The 7,581-nt window shown below is 43.3% G+C and overlaps 1 pseudogene across 1 annotated transcript; it reads left to right on the top strand.

The window, feature by feature from the left end:
* Positions 1-4,144: 4,144 nt before the first annotated feature.
* LOC309962543 (myocardin-related transcription factor B-like) lies at positions 4,145-4,645 on the top strand (annotated as a pseudogene). The gene has a single exon. The product of its transcript is annotated as a myocardin-related transcription factor B-like (transcript).
* The last annotated feature ends 2,936 nt before the right edge of the window (positions 4,646-7,581 follow it).

Raw genomic sequence — 7,581 nt, 5'->3', positions numbered from 1 at the left:
GCTGGGTGGGAACTGCTCAGGGAAAAGGAACACAAGGTGACAAGAAATAAGTCAGTATCTGCACATGACCCTGGCCAACGGTCATGACCCTGAAGAAGTACTGTAACAGAGCAGGACCCTATGGGGCCTTCCTGGGACAGAGCGCCCACCAACACCATGTCCTCTGTGACTGCCTCTTGTCTGTAGAAAAACTTTAGCCAAATAATAAATTTAATCAGATGAAAAAAAAATGCAGAAGCAAAGGAAAGCAGTAAAACAAGACAAAATAATAATACTTTAGCCATTAAACAAAGTCAAAGACCTTTAGTCCCTCCTCAAGGGCTATAGATAATATCCTGAGCCCTATCCTGTGAGCTGTTTTGCAGATACTGAAACCCCCATCAGGTGGAAGAAGTTAATGACCTGATGACCATACTGTAGCCATGACATAAACTACTCCATCTTACACAGTTCTGAGAACTGGCCTCAAGGAATTGGGAACAAACTGACCCTGGAATTGAAGATGAACTGTACGTAAAACAATCAAGATGATGCTGATCAGACCACAGCATGACCACTTTCAAGACGACTGTCAGAGCTTCCTGTGCTGTTCTGCATGTAGCCCCCATCCCCACCCCCGCCTGTGCACCACGAAAGTCCCACTTCAAAAACTCTTGTCCCCAGATCGGCAATGGGGAGTTGGTTCTTTGGGACATGAGTCCACCTTCTCCCCGGGATTGCTGGCTTCCTCAGTAAAGCTATCTTTCCTTCTACCCCACACTTGTCTCTTAGTATTGGATTCTTGAGGGATGAGCAGTCAAACCCAAGTTCAGTAACAGTATGGACCTTGGTTCCACAGGCTGCCCCTGGGCTGGCAGGCACTTGGGTTTCATTAACTTCCCTGTCCTCTCCTGTCATGGCTTTGCCTGGCCAGTAAGCCAGTAAGTACTCTCAGGTTCTGAGATCTCATAATTCCTCTTGTTTTTTCCATGTAGCATTCCTCCTACACCCCACTTCTTTTCCAGACTGCCTATTTTCTGGAACTGATCCCACCTCCACGTCTGTCCAGGTGTTTTGCAGTGGGATGAGTAAGGTTACAGCATGACGCAGCTCTCAGGCTGCAGCTAATCAGTGCAGAGGTGGACCCAAGACTCAAGCTGTGTCCATAACCCTTTGCTGAAAATGTTGACTCTGGGGGTGCAAATGGGTCAGTCTCTCTCCAGATGGCTGACGCTGTAAGATAGAAACCAGTGGTTCTCAAACTAGGCATGCATTAGAATCACCTGGAGGGCTTGTTAAAACAGACTGCTGGGCCCCACCCAGAGTTTCTGATTCTATAGGGCCTGAGATTTTATATTCTAATGATTTCACAGGTGAGGCTAATGCTGCTAGTCTGGGGACCACACTTTGAGACTGATGTAAAGTTCCAGAACCATCAGGGATCAAGGGCATGGTTCCCATTCTACAACTAGAGAGGTTGAAAAAGATATGTCTGGAGAGATAGAGAAAAAGAGATAAATAGATAGACAAAGGGAGAGAGAGAGGGAGAGAGACAGACATAGATAGAGACAGAAACGGAGACAGACAGACAGAGAGCCTGAAATATAGAGGTAAGATTCTTAGATACTATCCTGGTAGTTTTCAAGGGCTGTTTCCATTGGTTCCTGAATCTCAGCCACATGCCTATCTTTGGGCTCCAGAAAATCCCCTGCATCCTTGGGATATAATAAAATATGGGTTAAAGTTGGGTTTCTGCCCCGCTAAGCTCAATATCTTCTTAACAGATACACCCTCCCAGAACCATCCCTGCAGAACTGGCTTTTCCCTTAAATTCTATTTGGAACCACAAACCAAGACAGTGGAAACAGAACAAATGTCATGAAGCCTCTCACACACACCAAGACCTCAGCCAAGATCTGCATCAAAGCTGCTAGTTGGTGAAGAAGAGCCCCAAACCCCAATAGGATTCTCAGCCACAGCTCAGGGGATAGCATCATGGATGGAAATGCAGGCTCTGGGTGAGAATGCATTGGTTTCAACCTCACTCTGCTACTTGCCAGCTGTATATCATGAGCCAATTGCTTAAACTCCCTAAGCCTCAGTTTCCTTATCCATAAGGTGAGGATGACAATAAGACCTGCCTCAAAACATTCCTGTGAAAATGAAACAGGATCAGTAGGGCAGCTTAGCACAGCATCTGGCACAGGGTGAGCTCTCAAAAATGTTGATTACAGTTATCTTTTTTTTTTTTTTTGACCACACCACATGGCATGTGGGATCCTAGTTCCCCAACCAGGTATTGAAGCCATGCCCCCTGCAGTGGAAGCACAGAGTCCTAACCACTGGACCACCAGGGAATTCCTATGGTTATTATTAATTATTGTTTCTGGTCTCTTCTCACTGTGATCCTGGATCTGCAGAACCACATTCATGGATCCTGGTCTCTGATCCTCTGGATTTGGCTTTTGGGCTTGATCTCTCCAGGCTATGTTCTCCCATGTAGGGCTCTTCATCCCAGTTCCAGCTCTAAGCAATCTAGCTGATAGATCTACCAGGAGATAATTCCGGCCCCCAAATCATCATGGCTGTTAATTCCATCAAAGGTTGAGAGTCTTCAAGGGAGTGTCCTAGCCCCAACCGTCTGGGCAAGAATTCCAAGGCAAAACAAGGCCTGGGAATGGATTTCTGCAAGCTGGTAATAAGAGTCAGCTCATATGTGACAAGGGACAAAGATGATGGTAGCAAGCTGAGGTGGGAAGAGTTCTGATCCTGGGTTCTGGTGTTATAGTGGCTTCTCATGCAGTGTCCATGGCTTCAGGTATGAGGATCTGGCGTCAGTTAAGAACCTGCTAAGGGGGAGATATAGCTCCTGTCAGATAGGACACCAACATCACCTGCCACTCAACCACGTTGAAAAATCAATCTCTGTCTTCAGTTTCTCCTATCTTCATCCTGCTAGGCCCTGTGCCCTAAAAACCCAGGACAGCCACCTGCTACAGAGCCAACTCCTAGAGTGAGCCAGCAGTGATATCCTAACAAGGGAAAACACAGAAAAACAGATAACCCAAGTTCTATACCCTTTGGGTATTTCCATCCGTGACCCTCATCTCTGTCATCCTCAGAAATCCTCCTCTCTCATGCCCTCATGTGCTTCTACTGCCTCATTCCTCCTCCCCCAGTTCACCTGGCTTCCCGTACTTGCCTTGGTGTTTGTATCTCTATGTTCCCTGGGACTGCTGGCCATGACTGAATGTGACCCTTCTCCAGGACCAGTGTCTCCTTGACAGCCTTCTCAAATTGAGGCTGTGGATTCTCCCATGATCCCAGCATCTCCCCTGCCTCTTCCAAAACTCCCTCCTCTGATGTTTTCCTGTTAAGCCGTCTCATTCACTCCATGGCCTGAGTTACTGCCTATGTATTGATGACTACTAAATCTTCATTTCCGTTCCATCTTTGCCTCTGATCACCAGACTCGTATATCTAACTGCCCTTCGAAATCCCTAAAGTTGTCCCTGAGGCACCTTCAAATGAAATGCTCCAAACGGAACCCCGTATTTTTAAAGTTGCACACTTAATTTTTACTCCTGTGTCCTGTACTTCAACACACGGCCACGTAGCAAGGAGATGAGGACTTCTGCCAACAACCAACACCAACGTGTCAGCCAAACGAGGGAAGACACCTCGGAAGTGGATCCTCTAACCTCAGTCAAGACTGCAAGTGATGGTCTCGCGAGATTGCGGGCGGCAGTGCGCTGGAAGGAGGTGGCCTGGGAGCTTCCTCCCAGAGCCATCCTTGCAGGCTACTCGGATGAAGTTGAAAAGAGCTCGACTAGGTGCTAAGGTGCTAAGAGAGTGTAAGACAGTAAAATAATTAAATATTTTTACTGAGTCTCTTCAACAGGCCACATTTAAGAGGTGTCTCGTAGCCTCTGCTGCCAGAGGCTGGAACACCATGGGTCACACAGGGACACTAGACACCGAGGATGAAGTGGGACCTTTTAACCCATCTTTCTCCAAGTCCTCAAAGTGAAGCCATTGCCCACGAATTGCAGGGGCTCTCCTTGCTCTCCAGTCAGCACCTGCCCCCTCGGAACAAAAGGAAGATTATGCTCCAGCCGAGGCTGCAGCAAAGAGGACGAGAGGACAGCTAATGGACCAGGGCATCATGCCACCTCCGAAGAGCCCAGCGGCACTCCAGGAGCAATTAAAAGACTTGGAAGGGGCCAGAACCATAAACTCTTTGAAGCACAAGATCTGGAGCGGACCCGATGGTTCTGAACTTGTCAGGATGCCCATTTTAGAAAGAACGTTTGCAGAGCCATCCTTGCAGGCTTCTCGGATGAAGTTGAAAAGAGCTCGACTAGCTGATGATCTGAATGAAAAGATTGCTCAAAGACCTGGTCCTATGGAGCTGGTAGAGAAAAACAACCTTCCTGTAGACTCCAGTGTTAAGGAGGTAATTCTAGGCATTGGGAAGGACGACTGTCCTCAAACTCACGGCAATTTATCATTTGACAAAGACAGCAGTGATGCTTTGTCTCCAGACCGGCCAGCCAGCTAGGAGTCGCAAGGGTCAGCCACATCCCCAAGTGAGCCAAGAGTTAGTGAATCGCCATCTCCTGTGACTACAAACACTCCAGCTCAAGTATCACCTTTCTTGTTTTGACCCCTAAACAGAGGAAATGCTTTGTTTTTTATATATTGAGGTAATACATTATCACCAGAAGAAAAGTCTGAAAGTGCAGAAAAATATAGATTTTCACATGTAATCCAACCACTGTTAACATTTTCAATAGATTCTTACATTTTATTTCTGTTCTATATACACATTTTTAACAAACAGTTTTGCAACTTGCTTTAAAATTTTTTCATATAACTTTTTTTGAGATATAACGCACATATCCTAAAATCCACCCTTTTTTCTTTTTAACTATGTTAACCAGTTTAAGCATACAGTTCAGTAGTGTTACGTATATTCACACTACTGTGCAACAGATCTCCAGAACTTTTTGTCTTGCTAAACTGAAACTAAACCCATTAAACTGCATCTCCCCAGGGCTTCCCTGGTGGCACAGTGGTTAAGAATCAGCCTGCCAATGCAGGGGACACGGGTTCGAGCCCCGATCCAGGAAGATCCCACATGCCGCAGAGCAACTAAGCCTGTGGGCCACAACTACTGAGCCTGCGCTCTAGAGCCTGAGAGCCACACCTACTGAACCCGCATGCCACAACTACTGAAGCCCGTGTGCCTAGAGCCCATGCTCCGCAACAAGAGAAGTCACCACAATGAAAAGCCCGTGCACCACAACAAAGAGTAATCCCTGCTCACTGCAACTAGAGAAAAGCCTGCATGCAGCAACGAAGACCCAATGCAGCCAAAAATAAGTAAGGAAATAAATGAATAAATAAAGTTCATCTCCCCATTCCCCTAGGCCTGGCAACCACCATTCTGTTTCTGTCTCTATGAATTTCACCACTTTAGATATCTCATATAAATGGAACCATAGAGTGTCTTTTGTGACTGGCTTATATCACTTAACATAATGTCCTCAAGGTTCATCCATGTTGTAACATGTGACAGGATCTCTAAGTTTTAGGACTGAATAATATTCCATTTTATGTATATACGACATTTTGTTTATCCATTCATCAGTGGACATTGGGTTGCTTCCATCTCTTGGCTATTGTGAACAGTGATGCTATGTACATGTGTGTGGAAATATCTCTTCGAGACCCTCTTTTAGTTCTTTTGGGCATATACCCAGAAGTGGGATTGCAGGATCATATGATAGTTCTATTTTTAATTTTTAAGGAACCTCCATACTGTTCTCCATAGTGGTTGTACAATTTCACACTCCCACCAACAGTGCTGAAGGGTTCCAATTTCTCCACATCCTTGCCAACACTTGTTAATTTCTATTCTTTTGATAGTGGCTATTCCAATGGTGTGAAGTGATATCTCACTGTATTTTGTTTGTTTGTTTGTTTTATTGAAGTATAGTTAATTTACAATGTTGTTAGTTTCAAGTGTACAGCAAAGTGATTCAGTGATTCAAAGAATATATATATTCTTTTTCAGATTCTTTTCCATTATAGGTTATTACAATATGTATTGAGTATTCTTACTGTGGTTGTGATTTGCATTTCTCTAATTATTAGTGCTGTTGAGCATTTTTCTTATGCTTGTTGGCCATTTGAATCATCTTTGGAGAAATGTCTATTCAAATCCTTTGCCCCTTTTAAAATCAGGTTATTTGTTTTTCTATTGTTGAGTTGTAGGGGTTTTTTATATGTTCTAGATATTAACGCCTTATCAGATATAGGATTTTCAAATACTTTCTCCCATTCCATGTGTCACCTTTTCACTCTGCTGATAGTATCCTTTGATGAGCAGAAGTTTTTAAGTTTGATATAGTTCCACTTGTGTATTTTTGGTTTTACTGCCTGTGCTTTTGATGTCATACTAATAAATCATTGCCAAATCCAATGTCATGAAGCTTTTCCCCTGTTTTCTTCTAGGATTTTCATGGCTTGGGGTCTTACATTTGGGTCTTTAATCTGTTTTAATTTCTGTATATGGTATAAGATAAGGAACCAACTTCATTCTTTTGCATGTGGATGTCCAGTTTTTCCAACACCATTTGTTGAAAAGACTGTCCTTTCCCCACTGAATGGTCTTGGAACGCTTGGACAGATCATTTGATCATATATATAAGAATTTATTTATGGGCTTTCTATTCTATTGCATTGGCCTATATGTCTGTCTTTATGCCAGTACCACACTATTTTGATTACTGTAGCTTCATAGTAAATTTTGAAATCAGGAAGTGTGAGATCTCCAACTTCATTCTTCTTTTTCAAGAGTGTTTTGACTACTTGGGGTCCCTTGAGGTTCCAGATTAATGTTAGGATAGATTTTTCTATTTCTGTAAAAAAAAAAATGGCATTGGGAAAATCACCCTATTAAAGTGTATACTTCAAGGGTTATTAGTATATTCACAGACTTGTGCAACTCTCACCACTATCTGATTCCAGAGTACTTTCATCTTCCCAAAAAGAAGCCCATACTTATCAACAGTTTCCTCCACTCCGTCCTAAGCAACCATCAGTCTACGTCTACTTTCTATCTCTGGAATTACCTGTTCTGGACATTTTATATAATTAGCATCATACAATATGTGGTCTTTTGTGACTGGCTTCTTTTACTTAGTATAATGTTTATAAAGATTCATCTATGTTGTCGCATGTATCAGTACATCATCCCTTGTTATGGCTGAATAATATTCCACTGTGTTGACATACCATATTTTGTTTATTCACCAGTCAATGGACATTTGCTATTATGAATAATGGTGCTGTGAACACATGTGGACAAGTTTTTATGTGGACATATGTTTTCACTTCGCTTTGGTATATACCTTGGAGTGGAATTGCTGTGTCATATGGTAACTCTATGTGCATCTTGCTTTTATATCTTAATAATAATCACAGTAGTGTTCCTTGTCAATAAATATGCATTCATATCATTTTTTAAAGAAAGACTTCAAATGACCACAGCACCAGCCAGCATCTTGACTGCAACCTCATGAGAGACCTTGAACC

The sequence above is a fragment of the Leucopleurus acutus genome (genome assembly GCF_964270905.1).
Source record: "Leucopleurus acutus genome assembly, chromosome: 5".
NCBI lineage: Eukaryota > Metazoa > Chordata > Mammalia > Artiodactyla > Delphinidae > Leucopleurus > Leucopleurus acutus.
This window is presented reverse-complemented; position numbering and strand designations above follow the sequence as displayed.